Source organism: Pseudophryne corroboree, chromosome 1, assembly GCF_028390025.1.
Source record: "Pseudophryne corroboree isolate aPseCor3 chromosome 1, aPseCor3.hap2, whole genome shotgun sequence".
NCBI classification, from domain to species: Eukaryota; Metazoa; Chordata; class Amphibia; order Anura; family Myobatrachidae; genus Pseudophryne; species Pseudophryne corroboree.
Window position 1 is genome coordinate 562373015 of NC_086444.1, and position 21612 is coordinate 562394626.

The 21612-nt window shown below is 47.6% G+C and overlaps 1 protein-coding gene across 2 annotated transcripts in view; it reads right to left on the minus strand.

The window, feature by feature from the left end:
- FOCAD (focadhesin) overlaps window positions 1-21612 on the minus strand; it is an 872056-nt gene that overhangs the window by 770905 nt on the left and 79539 nt on the right. The window contains exon 1 of one of the 2 annotated variants that reach the window (XM_063914160.1): window positions 6354-6441. The exons of the other annotated variant lie outside the window; for it this stretch is intronic. The gene's annotated coding sequence lies outside the window, so the exon portion shown is untranslated. Of the gene's footprint in view, window positions 1-6353; window positions 6442-21612 lie in introns of those variants that run through there. 2 annotated transcript variants of the gene reach the window in all.

A 21612-nucleotide genomic window follows, 5' to 3' on the forward strand; every position in this document is an offset into this window, starting at 1 on the left:
GCAGAGGCCATGGGTCCTCTGAGATCATTTCTTGAAGTTCCGGGTACCAAGCTCGTCTTGGCCAATCCGGAACAATGAGTATAGTTCTTACTCCTCTTCTCCTTATTATCCTCAGTACCTTGGGTATGAGAGGAAGAGGAGGGAACACATAAACCGACCGGTACACCCACGGTGTCACTAGAGCGTCCACAGCTATCGCCTGAGGGTCTCTTGACCTGGCGCAATATTTTTCTAGCTTTTTGTTTAAGCGGGACGCCATCATGTCCACCTGTGGCTTTTCCCAACGGTTTACAATCAGTTGGAAGACTTCTGGATGAAGTCCCCACTCTCCCGGGTGGAGGTCGTGCCTGCTGAGGAAGTCTGCTTCCCAGTTGTCCACTCCCGGAATGAACACTGCTGACAGTGCTAACACGTGATTTTCCGCCCATCGGAGAATCCTTGTGGCTTCTGCCATCGCCGTCCTGCTTCTTGTGCCGCCCTGTCGATTTACATGGGCGACAGCTGTGATGTTGTCTGACTGGATCAGAACCGGCTGGTTTTGAAGCAGGGGCTTTGTTTGACTTAGGGCATTGTAAATGGCCCTCAGTTCCAGAACATTTATGTGTAGGGAAGTCTCCTGACGAGACCAAAGTCCTTGGAAGTTTCTTCCCCGTGTGACTGCCCCCCAGCCCCGAAGGCTGGCATCCGTGGTCACCAGGACCCAGTCCTGTATGCCGAATCTGCGGCCCTCTCTGAGATGAGCACTCTGCAGCCACCACAGCAGAGACACCCTGGTCCTTGGAGACAGGGTTATCAACCGATGCATTTGAAGATGCGATCCGGACCATTGGTCCAACAGGTCCCACTGAAAGGTTCTGGCATGGAACCTGCCGAATGGAATCGCTTCGTAGGAAGCTACCATCTTTCCCAGGACTCGCGTGCAATGATGCACCGACACCTGTTTTGGTTTCAGGAGGCCTCTAACTAGAGACGACAGCTCCTTGGCTTTCTCCTCTGGGAGAAACACTTTTTTCTGGACTGTGTCCAGAATCATCCCCAGGAACAGTAGACGTGTCGCCGGAACCAGCTGAGACTTTGGAATATTCAGAATCCAACCGTGCTGGTGTAGCATCTCCTGAGATAATGCTACGCCGACCAACTGCTCTCTGGACCTTGCCCTTATCAGGAGATCGTCCAAGTATGGGACAATTAAAACTCCCTTTTTCCGAAGGAGTATCATCATTTCGGCCATTACCTTGGTAAATACCCTCGGTGCCGTGGACAGTCCGAACGGCAACGTCTGGAATTGGTAATGACAATCCTGTACCACAAATCTGAGGTACTCCTGGTGAGGATGGTAAATGGGGACATGCCGGTAAGCATCCTTGATGTCCAGAGATACCATGTAATCTCCCTCTTCCAGGCTTGCAATAACAGCCCTGAGCGATTCCATCTTGAACTTGAATTTTCTTAAATATGTGTTCAAGGATTTCAAATTTAAAATGGGTCTCACCGAACCGTCCGGTTTCGGTACCACAAACATTGTGGAATAGTAACCCCGTCCTTGTTGAAGTAGGGGCACCTTGACTATCACCTGCTGGGAATACAGCTTGTGAATTGCCTCTAACACAGCCTCCCTTTCTGAAGGAGTCGTTGGTAAGGCAGATTTGAGGAAACGTGGGGGGGGGGGATGTCTCGAATTCCAGCCTGTACCCCTGAGATACCACTTGAAGGATCCAGGGATCTACCTGTGAGCGAGCCCACTGATTGCTGAAGTTTTTGAGACGGCCCCCCACCGTACCTGGCTCCGCCTGCTGAGCCCCAGCGTCATGCGGCGGACTTAGCAGAAGAAGCGGGGGAGGACTTTTGTTCCTGGGAAGTGGCTGTATGCTGCAGCTTTTTTCCCCTACCTCTGCCTCTGGGCAGAAAGGACGCGCCTCTACCCCGTCTGCTCTTTTGGGGGCGAAAGGACTGCACCTGATAATACGGCGCTCTCTTTGGTTGTGAGGGGACATGTGGCAAAAACGCTGACTTCCCAGCTGTTGCTGTGGACACTAAGTCTGAAAGACCATCCCCGAACAACTCCTCACCCTTATAAGGCAAAACTTCCATGTGCCTTTTGGAATCTGTCAGCAGGTTCCTTTAGGGCGGCCGTATCCTGGGACGGCAGTGCCACCTTTTTTGATAAGCGCGTAAGTGCTTTATCCACCCTAGGGGGTGTTTCCCAACGTGACCTATCCTCTGGCGGGAAAGGGTACGCCATTAGTAATTTTTTTGAAATTACGAATTTTTTATCGGGGGAAGCCCACGCTAGTTCACACACTTCATTCAATTCTTCAGAAGGGGGAAAAACTACTGGTAGTTTTTTCTCCCCAAACATAATACCCTTTTTTGTGGTACCTGGGGTCACCTCAGAAATGTGTAAAACATTTTTCATTGCCTCAATCATATAACGAGTGGCCCTATTGGACATTACATTAGTCTCTTCGTCGTCGACACTGGTATCAGTATCCGTGTCGACATCTGTGTCTGCCATCTGAGGTAGCGGGCGTTTTAGAGCCCCTGATGACTTTTGAGACGTCTGGGCAGGCACGGGCTTCAAATTTTTTATGTAAGGAGTCGACACTTTCGCGTAATTCCTTCCACAAGTCCATCCACTCCGGTGTCTGCCCCGCAGGGGGTGACAACACATTTATAGGCACCTGCTCCTCCTCCACATAAGTCTCCTCATCAAACATGTCGACACAGCCGTACCGACACACCGCACACACACAGGGAATGCTCTGACAGAAGACAGGACCCCACAAAGCCCTTTGGGGAGACAGAGAGAGAGTATGCCAGCACACACCAGAGCGCTATATAAATCAGGGATTAACTAAATTATATCCCCTTATAGCTGCTATATGTATATTGCGCCTAAATTTAGTGCCCCCCCTCTCTTTTTTTACCCTTTTCTGTAGTGTAGACTGCAGGGGAGAGCCAGGGAGCTTCCTTCCAGCGGAGCTGTGAGGGAGAAATGGCGCCAGTGTGCTGAGGGAGATAGCTCCGCCCCTTTTTCGGCTGACTTTTCTCCCGCTTTTTTATGGACTCTGGCAGGGGTATTTATCACATATATAGCCTCTGGGGCTATATATTGTGATATATTTGCCAGCCAAGGTGTATTTATTGCTTCTCAGGGTGCCCCCCCCCCCCCCCCCAGCGCCCTGCACCCTCAGTGACCGGAGTGTGAAGTGTGTATGAGAAGCAATGGCGCACAGCTGCAGTGCTGTGCGCTACCTTGGTGAAGACTGATGTCTTCTGCCGACGATTTTCCGGATTCTTCTTGCTTCTGGCTCTGTAAGGGGGCCGGCGGCGCGGCTCCGGGACCGAACACCAATGGCCGGTTCCATGCGGTCGATCCCTCTGGAGCTAATGGTGTCCAGTAGCCTAAGAAGCCCAAGCTACTACCAGTTAGGCAGGTTCGCTTCTTCTCCCCTTAGTCCCTCGCTGCAGCGAGTCTGTTGCCAGCAGATCTCACTGTAAAATAACAAACCTAAAATATACTTTCTCTCTAGGAGCTCGGGAGAGCCCCTAGTGTGCATCCAGCTCAGCCGGGCACAGGATTCTAACTGAAGTCTGGAGGAGGGTCATAGTGGGAGGAGCCAGTGCACACCAGGTAGTCCTAAATCTTTCTTAGCTGTGCCCAGTCTCCTGCAGAGCCGCTATTCCCCATGGTCCTTACGGAGTCCCCAGCATCCACTAGGACGTCAGAGAAATAGGATTTTAATTACCTACCAGTAAATCCTTTTCTCGTAGTCCGTAGGGGATACTGGGAATCCATTTAGTACCATGGGGTATAGACGGGCCCACTAGGAGCCATGGGCACTTAAAGAATTTGATAGTGTGCACTGGCTCCTCCCTCTATGCCCCTCCTACCAGACTCCGTATAGGAAACTGTGCCCGAGGAGACGGACATACTTTCACAGAAGGATAGATAAGGAAAGTGGTGAGATTACGAACCAGCACACACAGAACAAGAGGAAAGCCATGCTAACCAAACTTGGAACAGCAACAGCTGAACAAACCAGAATACTTAACCAAGTAATAGTGCAGGAAGAACGACGCACGGGGCGGGCGCCCAGTATCCCCTACGGACTACGAGAAAAGGATTTACCGGTAGGTAATTAAAATCCTATTTTCTCTTACATCCTATGGGATAATGGGAATCCATTTAGTACCATGGGGAAGTACCAAAGCTCCCAAACTGGGTGGGAGAGTGCCGAGGTCCCTGCAGAACTGATTGAACAAATTGAAGGTCCTTAGAAGCCAAAGTATCGAACTTGTAAAAGTTAGCAAACGTGTTTGAACCTGACCAAATAGCTGCTCGCAGAGCTATAAAGCCGAAACACCCCGGGCAGCCGCCCAAGACTAACCCACAGATCTAGTAGAGTGGGCTTGTACAGATCTTGGAACCGTCAAGCCTGCCGTGGAATCAGCATGCTGGATAGTGAACCTAATTCAGCGTGCAATGGACTGCTTTCAAGCAGGACACCCAATTTTATTGGGATCATAGAGAACGAACAGCGAGTCCGATTTCCTGCGACGAGCTGTTATCTTTACATACACCTTCAAAGCCCTCACAACATCCAAAGACCTTGAAGTAGCAGAGGTTTCCGTAACAATAGGCTGGTTGATGTAAAATGCGGACACCACCTTAGGAAGAAATTGCTGACGAGTCCTGAGGTCAGCTCTGTCCTCATGGAAAATCAAGTAGGGGCTCTTGTAAGCCTAGTCATTCCCAGCTCCGACACACGTATTGCTGAAGCCAAGGCCAGCAGTGTTACGGTCTTCCGCGTAAGGTACTTTACGTCCACCTCCTGTAACGGTTCAAACCAGTCCGATTGGAGGAAGTGCAGCCCCAAATTTAGATCCCAAGGTGCCATGGGAGGCACAAAGGGAGGTTGGATGTGCAGAACACACGCTGTCCACCCCACATAGAAACCGTGCGTCTCCATACCCTCATGCCGCCATAATGGCCGGTGACCCGCTAACCGGGACGCCAGCTTAGTACTCACCACTCTTCATTCTTCTGGCTCTGTTAGGGGTAGCGCGGGAATGTATGCTCGCCGTGGTAGGGGTTGTGAATAGCTCCCTCAGGAGCTAGTGTCCTGTCAGAGGGGAACGGAACCATTAACCCTTCAAGAGGTTGGGCCGTCGCCGTCCCCCCCTTCCCTCCTAAATCCCACGAAGCAGACTGGCTGGTTCCATCCAGTCCTTCCTGAAAATAACAAACACAGGAAATAAATGCATAAAACTCTTCAGGAGCTTCCAAAGACATGACCGGCTCCTCCGGGCACATTTTCTAAACTGAGTCTGGTAGGATGGGCATAGAGGGAGGAGCCAGCACACACTATCAATTTTTTAAAGTGCCCACGGCTCCTAGTGGACCCATCTATATCCCATGGTACTAAATGGATTCCCAGTATCCCCTAGGACGTAAGAGAAATAAAGTATAATAATAACCATAATCATAAAATTTCAACACGGGAATAAAACAGGGTTATTCCTGGGTTGAAGTGCAGTCTGAACGGGTTCCCGAGTCGATGCGACCAGGGACCCTTTCACACTATAAGGAGAGGCGGCGCTTGGGGATGATCTGATCTCCAGGCGATGCCTCCGCTGAGGTCACCAACCCAGCAATATGTCGGCTTGGCGCCGCCAGTCTGAAAGGGGACTCAAAAGGGTCGCATCCGGGAAGGAGCCATGCACAAGTTCCGGGTGCGACCCGCTATAGCGATGTGAAAGGGGGTATTAGTAGCCTGGAGTTTCTGTATCCCACTACCAGTACAGCTGTCCACAGATGAAGGAAACTGAAAGACCCCCAATGACTTGTGTTCCAGTGGAACCTTTTACATAAGCTTTAATCTGAGCCTCAAGAGTAATACGGGTTACCTACAACTTACAAATAGTCACTAGTACATTTATTAGTGGTTTTTTAAAATATTTTAAAGTATAAACACATTTCCTACAAACATCACAACAAAATAAAGATCTTAGGTACAGAGAATATAATGTTGTTACCCACTATTTTGTAAATATACACTCAAAACAAACGCACAATACTCACATATGCTCTACTTATGCTAAAAACTTTGACAGCAAAAAACGTGAGACAGATGTAAACTACCAAAGCACCATCATGCTTACAGAAATAACAAACCACACACTTTTGTAGAACAAAAGTTCTATTGTAATTTGACAGTTGTAGGTGTTCACTTGAGAATAGTATACACTGGCCCGGACCGTCTTGACTGACCATCACAGTCTATAGAAACATATACACACTACAGACTCCGTCATGCACTGCGCGATACAACAGCACACACCGCACTTACCTGCACATGCAGAAGCAGTAGCACAGGACGCGGCAACTAATGACACTGAAACCCGGGCATGACGTCACGCACAGGCTGCTAACACATTGTTGACCCGGGAGAAAGATGGGGCGGGTGCGCGCTGACTTTCGGCCCAGTGATTGGTTCAGATGCAGGAAGGGGCGAGGTAAATAAGATGCTAGTCCGTGTAATAGGCTGTAAGAGACTTGCGGTGTGTGCCTTTCTCATCGCCTTGCTGCTTCTACTGTCAGCGCTATCGTGGGATGCCGATATACTGTACGTCTGCAGTGTAGAATCTGTCAAACTCAGCAACAAACGTACCGCTACGCTGGTGTGAAAACATACTGACCCATATTGTCCCCAATATTGTCACAGAGAGAACCTTAGAGGCGGCCATCTTTCTGGCGACCGACAGTAATTTCAGCAATTGCAAAACATAAAGTAGACTGGGATTTGACATCGAAAATTCAATTTAAGCTAATAGTGTCAATCAGCTTGTAGCATAGGGGTCTTTTCATAAAATGAAAAATGAATTGATACTTAGGGGTCTATTCATGCAGCAGTGAAAAGCCCTGTTTTGCGTTAAACAGGGCTTTTCTCTGCTTACCGCAATTCACAGAGCGGGTTACCGTGGAGAAGTCTCTGACTTCTCCAGCGGTAGCCCCGCTCTCTGCCTGAATCGCATCACCATACCTTTGTATGGTGAGTGCGATTCATGAAGGTGCTTTCCGCTTCTCCATGGAGTTCAGGTTCGCCATCTGAGGACGGCGTAACCTGAACTGTAGTGCGGAGACGTCAGGGAAGCTCAATGCTTCCCTGATCGCTACTCGGCACCTCGTGCTGGCTCCGCCCCCCGACCTCCCAGCAACCACTGCGGCCTGCCGGGAGGTCATCAAGCTGCGCATGCGCAAAGGGACCCGCCGCTGGACTCCGCGCATCGCAGGGAGGGACCGCTGGAGAAGACCTCACCGCAGGAGCCCCAGACACCGCAGCGCATCGTCGGAAGGGTGAGTATACATGAATTGCTACTTATCACAGCTATACATCGCATCGAAGATATGCGATGTATAGTGATAAGTAGCAATTATGTTTTCGTTTTCTACATGAATAGACCCCCAAGTATACATCGCATCAGTTCGATGCAATATAGCTGCATACTTCCCAACTTTGTGCTGAGCCAGGGAGGATATCATCGCGCGCCGTAGACGTGCGCCTGAAATAAGGGCCATGGCCTATTGAAAAGGGGCATGGCCTCACGGCAAGTGCATCAATTGCAAGCCACGCCCCCGATTTTTTACAATATTGGGGCATGGACAGCGTATCTTCCAACATTTTACACATAAAAATCGGTACAAATTAGAAAAGGGGGCGTGGCCACGGGTAAAAGCCCTTTCCTATACTTTCAATGGAAGTTTGGAGAGCCAAAAATCGGTACAGACCATAAAAAAAAAAAAAAAAGGTACTGTACCAATTAAAAAGGTACAGTTGGAGGGTATGGGACAGCGCTGAGAGAGCTGCTTGCCATGCCCCCTGTCCCTCTCTGCCTGGAATAGACACTGTGCACATGCGCACAACATCTATTCACCGCTGCTCTGCTCAGAGCAGCGAGTGACAGGGGGGGGATCTCCCAACTGCCTCCCACCCCGAGACACTGCGACCCACAGGTGGGACAGACCGTGAAAAACGGGACTGTCCCGCCAAAATCGGGACAGTTGGGAGGTACTTAGCTGTTATAAGTAGCAATTCATGTATACTCACCCTACCGGCGAAGCGATGCAGTGTCCTGGGCTCCAGCGACGCTCTCTTCTCCAGCAGTCCCCTTCTGCAGTCTTGAAGTCAGCCAGCAGGTCCTTCTGCGCATGCGCCACCAGCTGACCTCCCCAAAGGCCGCAGGGCTGATGGGAGGTCAGAGGGCAGAGCCAGCACCGGGTGTGGACAGTGAGCAGGGAAGCATTGAGCTTCCCTGCTGTTAACGTTACACCATCCTGATGAGCGACCCTTAACTCCATGGAGAAGCGGAAAGTTAATGAATCGCACTCACCATACTAAGGTGATTCAGGCACGGAGCGGGGGTGCCGCTGGAGAAGTCAGGGACTTTCTACGGTAACCTGCTCCATGAATAGCATGAAGCAGAGAAAAGCCTTTTAACAATAATTTATTCTCCCCCAAGCCAAAGAATTCTCAGGCCCTTTCACTTCAAGCCAGGTACTAGATTGCCCCAGCAATATCCCGGGTCAGAGGCTCGGTGTGAAATGGGTATTACTGTTGTAGTTTTCTGTTTGGGGAAACTTATACATTTCTGACTGTTCCTTATGTTTCAAACCATCAAGAGAGATAAAGTGGAACTGTTTCCCATGACAACCAATCCGTTTCTAAATGTCATTTTAGAGACTGTGCTAGATAAATTATAACTAGAATCTGATTGGTTGCTATGGACAATGTTATTTCTCCAAGGTTTGATACGTCTCCCACTTAAGATAGGATTAGCAAATGATGTTCTGCCAGCTAATGCTACCCTGGCACTTTTTAACTTGCTTTCCTCACCATTCTAGAGGAGGATGAGGACCTAGTCACCTCTCTGGCTCCATATCAACTACTGACTGTAGGAGTGCAAGTATATGATGAAGATATTGCTACAACTATTCTACAAAACGTAATGCCTGAGTTTGACTTTCAAGTTTTGCAATGGGAAGTAAACACAACCAAGTTGACTACAGACACAGGTAGAGCAAAGATACTGCAGTTCCAAGAATGTGTGTGTCATGAACCGATCACTCACCGCTGTGGGTTCTGGGGTCCGTCCGTTGCCGACGCAGTTGCTCGCGGTGCTGAGCGGCGTAACCGGCGGCAGAGGTGATGCAGGGTCTGGGAGCTGGGAGTGCAGAGACCGAATGGTCAGAGGCGCCTCTGTGTGTCTGCAGTATAGGAGGTGGCCATGTTGGAGACCAAATGCAGCACCTGTGAGTAATTGTTAGCCAGTCCTGACTGCGCTTGTGCTGCCTATAAGTAGGCTGGGATTATTTAACTCTTGGCCAGTGCTTTGTTGTAACTACTCGGTACCCTAGCTCTGTGTTCTCCCTGTGGATTTCTGTGCGATTCCAGTGGTCCTGATATCGCCTCTGCTCCCAGAGGTCTGCCTGCAGCCTTCACCACAAGTGATCCACCAGCTCCCTGCTGTGCTGTCAGTCAATCGCTCTCCAAGTGGCAACAAGTGGATTCCCGGAGGCCCGTGAGAGTTTACTCTGTTCGTTCAGTGACTGCCTGCTATAATCACACAGTCTGTGGAAGTTTCTACTTAATCCTGATCCTCGTTCTCTCATCACTCAGCTTAACCCATTCTTCACCGTTGTCATCTGCTGCAGCTCTTCACAGTGTCTCAAGTATAATCTTCACAACCTGCAAGTACTCCTTTCAGCATTTGTATCTACATTTTGCATTATTCAAAGATAATTATTCACAGTTCTTCAGTTCAGCCTTTTAAGCTTCAGTAACAAGTTTACAGCTATTCATCCATGTCTACAATATCAAGTTAACGCTTCTTTCAGGTTGGCGCCAATCATTGCTTTATATTGGACAATTCTTCAGGCAGTTTTATCTCATTCATATAAACGTTCTTCAATGCATCTTTAATACTGATACTGCTTACCTTTATGCCATTCATTGCAATACATCAGTTTATATATGGTGACTAATGAATGTTATTTAACTCCTTATTGGAATTTTGCCTATTAAAAAATATATGAAACAGAACTATCTTCGTCCTCCCTGTTTTCACCATACTCCAGCACCTACACCTTCGGTTGGTCCAAGGTTAATGGATTCACAAAATCAATCGGTCCTGACAGTGTGCCTTGTGAGCCTTGCTGAAAGTACTAAATTACATACAAAGAGTTAGAAAATCAGAAAATTCTAATTTAAGTGCTACATATGTCGCAAGAGAGGTCACAAAGCATTTGAGTGTAAGCAGAAAAATTTGTATGTTATGCAGAGTAAGAAATGCAATGGCAAAGATGAAACATCCCTCTGTCACAAAAAGCTGCAGAAAATATTGTTGGTATATCGATTCATGCACAACAATGCATTTCAGCTGCAATGGGGAGTGGTTCACCACAATAGCTATTAGCCGCATGTGATCCTATTACAATCATAGGAACTAGGAATGAAGGGCCTAATTCAGACCTGATCGTAGATGTGCTAAATTTGGGTTCACTATGGTATGCCGGCGGTCGGGCTCCCTGCGACCAGCATATCGGTGCCGGGAGCCCGACCGCCGGCTTACCGACAGTGTGGCGAGCGCAAATGAGCCCCTTGCGGGCTCGCCATGCTACGGGCCTGGTGGCAAGCCACGCTATTTTATTCTCCCTCCAGGGGGGTCGTGGACCCCCACGAGGGAGAATAAGTGTCGGTATGCCGGCTGTCGGGATCCCGGCGCCGGTATACTGTGCGCCGAGATCCCGTCAGTCGGCATACTGAAGACCACCCGCTAAATTTAGCACATCTACGATCAGCTTCCCTGACATGCGGGGGGACTCCCAGCACAGGGTTAGTCTGCCCCGCATGTCAGGCCCTACCCCGCTGCACAAGTACAAAAGCATCGGACAGCGGCGATGCTTTTGCACTTGAAGAGTAGCTCCCTACCAGCACAGCTCCTGCGTGCTGGCAGGGAGCTACTTGTCGCTGTACGAGTCGCAGCGGCTTCGTGTGACATCACGCAGCCACCACGGCCCATCCCCCGCATGGTCCGTGTATGCCTGCGTTGCCCAGACTGCGCCCCTAAAACGGCGGGCAAACCCCGCTGGCCCGCCCCCTCCCGCCCAGCGACCGCCTCTGTCTGTCAATCAGGCAGAGGCGATCGCAGGGCAGAGACGGCCATCGGTCTGAATTAGGCCTGAAGTGCTTACAGCCACAAACGTTGAAACAATTAAAGCCTGCTTGAAAATTTGGACTAAAATTAGAGTCACAGATATCCAAGGTGTGCTTCAGGGCCGTAACCACATATGTGCAGAGTGTGCTTTGCACACAGTGCACTTGTGATGGAGGCACATTGTGCACTGACCCCCCGATCGGCTGCCCTGTTGTGTTCCATAGTGGCAGGCAGCACTGGCGAGTCCTCCACTGTTCAGGAGAAGTGTTTTCCGCTGTGGGTGCGGGCACACCCATCTGCGGGGTCAGCTGGTGGGAGAGGCAGCTGGTAGCAGCTCCGTCCAGAGCAGGTGAAGCACTGGGGCTGGGCCGTGTCTGCTGTGTGTCAAACAGTGCGGCTCAGCATCAAACAGCGCATCTCAGCAGCCGCGCTGGCTGTAAAGCAGAGGGGGCAGCCCGTAAAGCAGAAGGGGCAGCCCGTAAAGCAGAGGGGGCAGGGGGGGAAATGCCGGTGTCTCAGACCACCTACGAAGATCAGCAGCTGCCGCCACCGCCGGAGGCTGAATTGCCAGGCACCCGCTGTGATACATGCTTTGCTAGCGGTGTGCCTGGCCTTGGATGAGCCAGCAGCTATCCTCACCTTCATGTCCTCAGCAGCCCAGCCTCCTGTCCCCAGCAGGGGGAAGCTAACATCCTGGAGGTCCCTCTCCTAGCCACATCCTACCAGTAAAAGAAGGTAAAAGTGTGTGGATGCATATAACACACACATACATAAACACACACACAGATACAGTAAATCTTGCTCATACACACTACACTTTACTCACACACAGGGCCGTAAGTAGTACCCCTTTCACATCGCACCCGGGAGCCGTACACAGGTGCTTCCCGGGTGTGAACCGCCTCAGGCCCCTTTACACTGGCGTCTTCAGCCTGGCATATTGCCTGGTTGATGACATCAGCGGTGATGCATGCAGGAGCGGTGCTTGGAGATGCGACGCCCGTCCATTCAGTGTGAATGGGAAACGAGTTGATTTGACCCAGCAACCCGTTCACACTACACAGCGACCAGGGTTGAAACCATGTTTTTTGGCGATACCAGGGTTAAAATACTGGGTAGCTCGACCTGGGATATTTCCCCTGGCATCTTTCAGACCGCACCGCAACACAGGCTATGCGCGCTCATGTGCAATAACCCGTGTTAGAAGCCTGTGGTCTGAAAGGGGTATAGGTGTGTGCCAGTGGTGCCTGGCCATAATGTGTAAAAAGGGGACTCTGCTGCCGTAATGTGTAAAAAGGGGGACTCTGCTGCCGTAATGTGTAAAAGGGGTCTCTACCTGGCGTAATGTGTAAAAGGGGTCTCTACCTGGTGTAATGTGTATAATTGGCGCTACTGTGTGGTGTAATTTGAATAATGGAGGACTACTGTACAGCGTAATATTAATTGGTATTATTTAGTGGCCACACACCCCTTCCCCTTGAAGCCATGCCCCTATATTTTTGCAGTGCGCCTACGGCACTCACTGGTCCTTCTTTTAAATATGGGGGCTGCCAATGCTGTTTCTTGCACACAGCGAAAAAATATCTAGCTACGGCACTGGTGTGCTCTATTTACCAGGTGAGTAAAAAATCTTAAAGCCATCAGTGTAATAGCACAAAGAGGTCAAAGAGTTTATTTTGCTAAAGGGAAGTGGATTGAATGGAACAGAAAATGGACCTTAATAGCAACAGGCACCCGCTGCCATCAATTATACATCCTTGATACACAGCACTGCAGACCTGTACAAGCAGTCTACCCGAAAAATTGTTCTCCTACAGTTGCCTTAAAAAATAAAAGACCTAGTGAAGCATGGTCAGAAAGAATACCAAATGTAAAGCATCTCAAAACTTTTGGAAGTACGGCCTGTTTTCATATACTACAAGATAGAAGATAAAAGCTGGATTCAAAATTTATAAAAATGCATTTTGCTTGGCTATTGTCATGAAAAGAAAGGCTACAGATTATGAAATCAAAGTACCAAAAAGCTTGTCAAATCAAGAGATATAATATTTAAACATACAACACAAATTACAGAAACGGAATTTGAAATGCAGAGCAACTGTATGCCTGGATCTGCCAGCAGCTGGAGACATATCTGTATCAGAGGCTGCCAGCAAGGACACATTTTTGAAACTGGACAGCATCACTCACTTCTTTAATTAAAGTAGGGGCTCCATTTATCATTAAAAATAGTTGTCAGTGCTACATTGCATTTGGTATCACTACATCTAGAAGTGCAGTTCTACGTACATGTGAATAACTGTTTAACACAGTGGGGAAACAGCTGTAAATGTCGATTTACTTACAGGACTAAAAAGCTATACTTTAAAAACACACTTAATACACTTTACTATTGAGCCGCTGAATTTAACCTTTAACCCTTATATTGTTCACAAACCTTACGTACACAAGATCGTGCCGTGTACGCTTTCTGCGTACGTACGCCGAAAGGGCGTAGTGACTACACAGTTTGCGTACACAGGCCTACTCGCTGTTAGCACAATGCAGCAGCCCGAGTGGCTGTAAATACACTTTAAACCTTAGCAAGGAAATGGGACACGACACAAATTGTAATTCAAAAACTATGTTGAGGTCCAACCCACAACGGTTATCTTTACTAGCAGGGGGTTACAATGATAATACAATACAATTAGAGAAAAAGGCTACAGTCAATGGTATATACGTTTGGTTTCGCCTGCGCTTCCCGGTCCGGTCCTCAATCATCAAGGTAGATGATCTTCAGAGATTTGTGAGAGTGACCTGGCCTGCAGCTGGCTATTTATACATTTGTCCAAAACCTAACACAATGGGAACTGTAATCTTTGTCCATTGGACACAGGGATGGTCATTTACAGTATAGGAGAGGTCATAGGTCAGTTTGAATAGGTGGGCGATGTCTGGTCCAGGTGCAGATGGTCTCCTCTGGGTTCCCGCCGCATATCAAGTGTACAGTAAATACAGTTAATATTTATATTCTGCTCCTGCGCATAACTATTCGCAGGAGCGTGCAATCTTCTGCAAACTAACACCGGAATATTGCTCTTAAAATACCCTACAGCTGGATACCAAACACCACCTTATAACCTAGTTCTGTCCCCTCCTATCCTGTAAAGTTGAATCCCTTTGTTCTTATACCATTTAAACAAGTGTAACTCGCTGGTGTGGTGCAGGGAGACTATGTGTACATTGGGGGTCATTCCGAGTTGTTCGCTCGCTAGCAGATTTTAGCAGCATTGCACACGCTAGGCCGCCGCCCTCTGGGAGTGTATCTTAGCTTAGCAGAATAGCGAACGAAAGATTAGCAGAATTGCAAATAGAAATTTCTTAGCAGTTTCTGAGTAGCTCCAGACCTACTCACAGATTGCGATCAGCTCAGGCCGTTTCGTTCCTGGTTTGATGTCACACACACGCCCAGCGTTCGGCCAGCCACTCCCCCGTTTCTCCAGACACTCCCGCGTTTTTCCGCAAACTCCCAGAAAACGGACAGTTTCCACCCAGAAACACCCACTTCCTGTCAATCACACGCCGATCACTTAAACGATGAAAATTCTTCGTTCGGACGTGAGTAAATCTACTAAGTTTTGTGCTAAAATACTTACCGCATGCGCACTGCGTACCATGCGCATTTTTGTCTTAATTGCTCCGTTGCGAAAATCGGCAACGAGCGAACAACTCGGAATGACCCCCATTGTGCACTATTTGGATTAAATATGTAATGTGTTTTTATGGCTTTTCCATGCGATTACAAATACTACCGTAAATACTCATACCACGCGCTAATACGCAGGACCGTAGGAGCGACCATACGCAAATTGTGAATATGCGCACGCACGGCAGAACAAGTACGCGCACGGAGGCCATCTGTGTGTAGTTTGTACGTGACGTGTGTACTGAAATATTTTCCGACTTCGACACAGCAAAGCCGGAAAGGCTCTTGCAGCAATGGGTACTTTATCCCCAACACCATTTATAGATGGTATAAGGATTTCTACTTAAACAGCTTTCCGATGTTTGTTAAATAACAAACAGATGTTTGTAACGTGGGAAAACTGAAATGCAGTAGTACAATGGGAGCAGAACAAAATTACACAAATGAATCAGAGAAAGAGCCTTCATAAAACTTGGCGCAAAGTGATAGCTCCATTTATCATTCAAAACTAAAGAAAAGGGGTTATAACTCATTGTTAAATAAAGATATTGATTCAGGTTTCCATACCTAGAATGTATCAAAGCTTGGAGAGAGATAAAGCGGTCTATGTTAGACAGTGGATCACTCTGTGGTCTGTCTCCATTCCCAGCACTAGAGGCAGCTTCCCTGCTCTAGTGTTTTCCCTTCTAGTGTTAGCTCAGTGCAGGAGGAGGTGCTTACTAATGCACAGTCTGAGAGAGTTCTTCCTGGGAGAGACAACTGCACTGACGTGCAGCTTCTGCTCTCCTGAGTTTGTGACCTTGCAGAAGATTGCTTTTACGATTCCCTTCGAACTCTACCAGTACTAGCATAGGCGTTTTTCTATAATGGGTGCAAGGTGTGTGCCGCAGACGGAACCCTGGGTCCAGGGGGGCCCACACCAAACACCCTGCACCCATATGTTATACTTACCCCTCCAGAGTCCCGCACTGCAGACATAACCACCTGGAAAATGGCCGCCGCTGCCATTTCCAAGTGATTTTCACATGTATACTATAGATGTATCACTGACCTGGTTTGGGAGTGTTGTGGACTCGGGGCTTCTTCCGATGACCGGGAAGAGGAACCGCTACTGGGTCGCAGTAGAGATGGCCGGATGTAGGTCTTCCTCATGCAGGATTAAGACGGCAAGCAGGAAGCACAGAGGAATTCTTGAAGGTCTCCTGAAAGACAAGACTTGTAGAAATACTGAAGGTTGAGGTACTGAGAGAAGGCACTGTGGTGTTGGAGACACTGTGGTGTTGGAGGCACTGAGGTGCTAGGAGTACAGGGAGTGCTGGGAGGCACTCGGAGGCACGAGGGTGCTTGGAGGCACGGAGGTGCTTGAAGGCACGAGGTGCTTGGAGGCACGGAGGTGCTTGGAGGCACGGAGGTGCTTGGAGGCAGGGAGGTGCTTGGAGGCAGGGAGGTGCTTGGAGGCAGGGAGGTGCTTGGAGGCAGGGAGGTGCTTGGAGGCAGAGAGGTGCTTGGAGGCACGAGGTAATTGGAGGCACGGAGGTATTTGGAGACACCAAGGTGTTTGGAGGCACGAGGTAATTGGAGGCACGGAGGTATTTGGAGACACCAAGGTGTTTGGAGGCACGGAGGTACTTGGAGGCACAGAGGTACTTGGAGGCACAGAGGTACTTGGAGGCACGGAGGTGCTTGGAGGCACGGAGGTGCTTGGAGGCACGGAGGTACTTGGAGGCACGGATGTACTTGGAGGCACGGGGTGCTTGGAGGCACAGGATACTTGGAGGCACAGGATGCTTGGAGGCACAGGATGCTTGGAGGCACAGGATGCTTGGAGGCACAGGATATCACAGGGACGAGGGAGCTCTGGAATCACAGCTTCCGCAGGAGAAACGAAGATACTCAGGCACCGGATCTCTGCCTGGTGTCTGGTTTTAAATCCCCCGCCCTAGCCTGATTGGCGGAGCAGACAGGTGACGTCAGACCTGCTCCGCCTCCTTGCCCTCGCTTATGATGGCGGCGTCCTTGCTTCCGGGAAGCCGCCGGAGGGACGCGCCGACCCGCCGCCGAAGCCGAAGACCGCCAGGAGAAGAGAGGCGCCGGGCAGACCAGGCCACCCGCAGGGACAAGCGCGGTCGCCGCTGCCCGAGGTGCGTGACAAGATGTCCCTGGGAACAAGACGTGGGCCATGTTCCCGGAGACCTGTGCATGCGCAGTAGACTGGCATAGTGCCAGAGTCTACTCTCTGCCAGGGAGGAGGGGGCCTGCAACTGGGGCTGTAATGTGCTATATAAATAACTATTAATAATTAATATTTAGACAACATTAAAATATATACTAACTGGTTTGAGTCACATCTTGCCAAACTGGGGTCCTTAAGAGCAGTATGAGTTATTTCCAAGCCAGTCAGATGTTCTGCTTTTATAAGTGGACGAATATTTGGGATGTATTGGACAAGACTATAATCAAGCCTCATTCAGATAAGGTAGAGACAGTAAAACAAGGAAGTATTGGTTCAAAAAGTGGTAGGGGAAGGGATGCCAGGGCAAACTTGCAATTGTGGATTCACACAGTGTTTCTATTGGATCAGCTTGACATTTTCCTGCATTCCGAGTTAATTCCAGAAGAAGAAGTCCATTCCATCCAGGGTTGGACTGGCCCACAGGGGTACAGGGGAAACCACCGGTGGGCCCCACTGCCTGGGAGCCCACCCCCTGCTCTAGGCATCAGGTTCCAGACTGTGCTGTTACTAATCTAGTACATTATCATGCATGCACTATAGTATTTACTGTATATAATTATCTAGGGGTCCTACACGTGCAAAATGGTTAGGCAAACCAATGTGGCGGCTGGGCACAGCCCCCCTAGTGACTGGCCATACCCCTAAACATGGGCCCTACATGCCCCAGTCCGACACTGATTACATCGTAACATTTATGACCCGTATGGAATGAGAGACAGGAAACACATATATAGGATACAATTTCCAATCAGAGCAGCCAGGGAGACCAGGCTTTCTGATGAGGAGACTCAATGCACCTGTTCAGCTATACACACACACACACACACACACACACACACACACACACACACACACACACAATGAACTGGGAATGCAGGTAAACATGGCAAGATGATCCAATAGAAACAGATCATAACACACGGACACCTAATTGACTACACACCATGCTGACTGGGAAGCTGCGGATGATAACTACATGCACTTTATTTGTTCTGGACACTTATTATAAATAGTTGTATTTTACCATCAAGCCATATTTTAGAGGTTAGGTACAATATGTGGACAGTCGTAATGTTGGCATTCATCATATCAACATGGTCATGTTCACGTTGACCATGTTGACATTCATTAAGAAGACCATGTTAGAATGTGGACATATCATCCCAGGTGGCCCAGCGATGACTTACCTTTTCATGATGGCTGCAGTGACTCCAGCAGAGTCTTCCTGTTCCCAGTGGTCTTGTCACTTTAAAAATGTTGATATTGTTGACCTTTTGACTACATCCCTTATTTTAATATACTATTGAGCACTATCATGCTCATTTTTACAGTTTAAATATATGTCTAGTATATGACTGCCCTGTGAAATTTCACGCTATGTGGTCCCCTATGATGGACTGTTTCGAGTCCCCCAAGCCCTCTCTCTCGCTCCCCTTTCACTGCTGCTCCTTTTTATTTTATGCTGAGAGGACCATTGAGTTATTTTTGGAAGGGGCAGAGTTGGAACCTCTCTGCCCTCTTTTTCCCATAACTGAAGTTTCCCTTCTTTCCTTTTTTCCTCTGACATTCTTTACCTCTTCCTTTGAAGGCTGTACAGTGTCTTAATGTAGAATAATTGTTTGCACATTTATTAGGCATGTCTCAGGTTGCAGTTATAGCAAAATTCTGTTAAGTAATACAATTTATCACAACTTCTCTTATATTAATGGTCTATGGGCTTAATTCAGACCTGATCGTAGCAGCAACTTTGTTAGCAGATGGGCAAAACCATGGGGATCATTCAGAGTTGATCGCTAGCTGCAGTTGTTCGCATTTAAAAAAAATAAAAATCGGCATTTCTGCGCATGCCCCGCAATGCACACGCGCGACGTACGGGTACAAAGCTCGTTGTCGTTGTGCACAGGTTCTAGCAAAGTTTTCAGCCGCACTGACGGGCGCAAGAAGATTGACAGGAAGGGGGCGTTTCTGGGTGTCAACTGACCGTTTTCAGGGGGCGTTTGCAAAAACGCAGACGTGTCTGAAAAACACAGGCGTGGCTGGGCGGGTGTATGACGTCAAATCAGGACACGAATAGGCTGAAATGAACACAAGTGCTGAGTAGGTTCAGAGCTACTCAGAAACTGCACAAACTGTTTTTGCAGAGCTCGGCTGCACATGCGTTCGCACTTCTGCTAAGATAAAATACACTCCCCAGTGGGCGGCGGCATAGCTTTTGCACAGCTGCTAAAACTATCTAGCGAGCAACTCGGAATGAGGGCCCATGTGCACTGCAGGGGGGGGGGGCCAGATATAACATGTACAGAGAGTTAGATTTGGGTGGGGTGTGTTCAAACGGAAATCTAAATTGCAGCGTAAAAGTAAGGCAGCCAGTATTTACCCTGCACAGAAACAAGAACCCACCCAAATCTAACTCTCTGCACAATTATATTTGCCCCCCCCCTTCAGTGCACATGGTTTTGCCCAACTGCTAACAAATTTGCTGCTGCGATCAACTCTGAATTATGCCCTATCTTATCAACCCCCCTTACTCTCCCTTTCCCTTGTCTCTCTACCCACCTCCTGCCAAGCCTATGCTTATTAAAAAAAAAAAAAAAAAAGAAATTGTTAATATAATAAAACAACAGTTTTGAATTTTTTTTTAAATATTTAAATATTCTGCAGAACGGATCTCCTTGTCAAAAACGGGGGGACACAGTGTGGCGGCGTGGTCGCCTGTAATCTGACCATGCCAGTTAAGTGGCTAAAAAATTGGGTTCTTATTTAATTTGGAGCAGATGAAAACGCTATAAGCCAGTAGAAACCCAGAAAGGAAAATTAGGAATGGGTTATAAATTATCATATTTCACCAATAAACAAGTCATAGATCAAAAACAATTAAACAAACATTCAGCCAACACATTTATTTCATAATTCTCATCTCAGGTCAGGTGTTATGTACTAAAGATAACTGCTCCTAATGCTGCACTGGTAAGAAAAAAAATCCAGTCATACAGTAAATACTGCCCAATACACGTTAACCAAATTCATATATCTCTTATCACTCTACAGTGTTTATGAAATCTTTGCCAGAGTTACATTGTGCACTTGGCTTCTGGCTCTGGCAGCAATGCCTAACATTAATAAATGCGCATTTATCAAACATTTTAACCTAACTTTCCCTATACTTCATAAGTAAAAGGAAAATGTGCAGACATCTTCTGTACAAGTGCCAAGATTTAATAGTCTACACTCACTCCATACCAACTGCATTGAGTTATATTATTCTAACAAATCATTAAACACCAAAGTGTCGCCAAAGTGAGGGCTTTCTTTTATTTATTTTTTTTCTATTGTCCATTTTATTTTTTAAATGACAAACAGAACATATGTAAAAAGTCTAGAAGGCATTCTTCACCAGAGTATTAGAAAACCAATTAACTTTTTTTTTCTTTGTCAAGGTCAAATAAGGACATTACTAAAAGGTTTTGTGCACCCCCTTGTGGTCAGATGTTTTTTTTATTTCATAGATAAATGCAGAATTTTTTCTACACTCATTTTTTGTTAGGGACATACTGTAAGACATTTTCTAATCGCAAATCAGTATAGGTTTTCCTTTCTCATATGCATTTATTTTACAGTTAAAAAAAAAAAAAAATCCCCATAATTCTTACAAATTGCTGTCAACAATAAATTTACAGAAAAACAGTACTACAAGCATTATCTGGATGAAGTCATATCAGAATAAATGGATGGAAGTGGCCAATTTAAGGCAGGTTTACCAAATGTATGTTCAAGGTTTCTTGAATCATACAGAAGTATTCTTAAGGCCAAAAGTGCACATTTTTTGGAACCAGGATGGTTGTCCCTTCTAAAAAAAATCCTCTCTAAATCCCATGACAAAATCACCAACAATAAATCACCTATTACATTTGGCCCTTAAGGCGTGTACACACGTTGAGATTTTGACTTAAGATTTTGACTATAGTCAGAATCATAAGGAAAGTTAGTGCAGATCGCAAGGTGAAAGTCACCTTGCAATCCCGATGCGCGGTCCCGCGAGGTCGGTATCGCAAGCCTAGATAGACTGTGATTGATTATCTCGATTATTGATTATTATTGATTATTGTGATTGATTATCTCGTAGAAAAGATAGTCATAATTGACACTTAGCCAAAATCGGACATAGTCCGTATCGAAAGCACAGTCATATGCTTGCGATACCGACCTAGTCCCTATTGCACAGTGAGAATCGGGGTTAACCCGAAGTGCACCATGTGTATACACCTTTAGTCTACTTGGTTGAGTTAATAAATATCCAAGATAACATTATGTTGAGGGCGCATGGAGTTAGGATTCAGTGTAAAGTGATACAGAAATATTGGATGATGTTGCAATCTGCGACAGATCGCAACGACCATTGTACAGTGTGTACCCTCAAATTCACATAACTCATTGTTTGATGAAATTGGTGGTCGCATTCCACAGCTGATGCAGT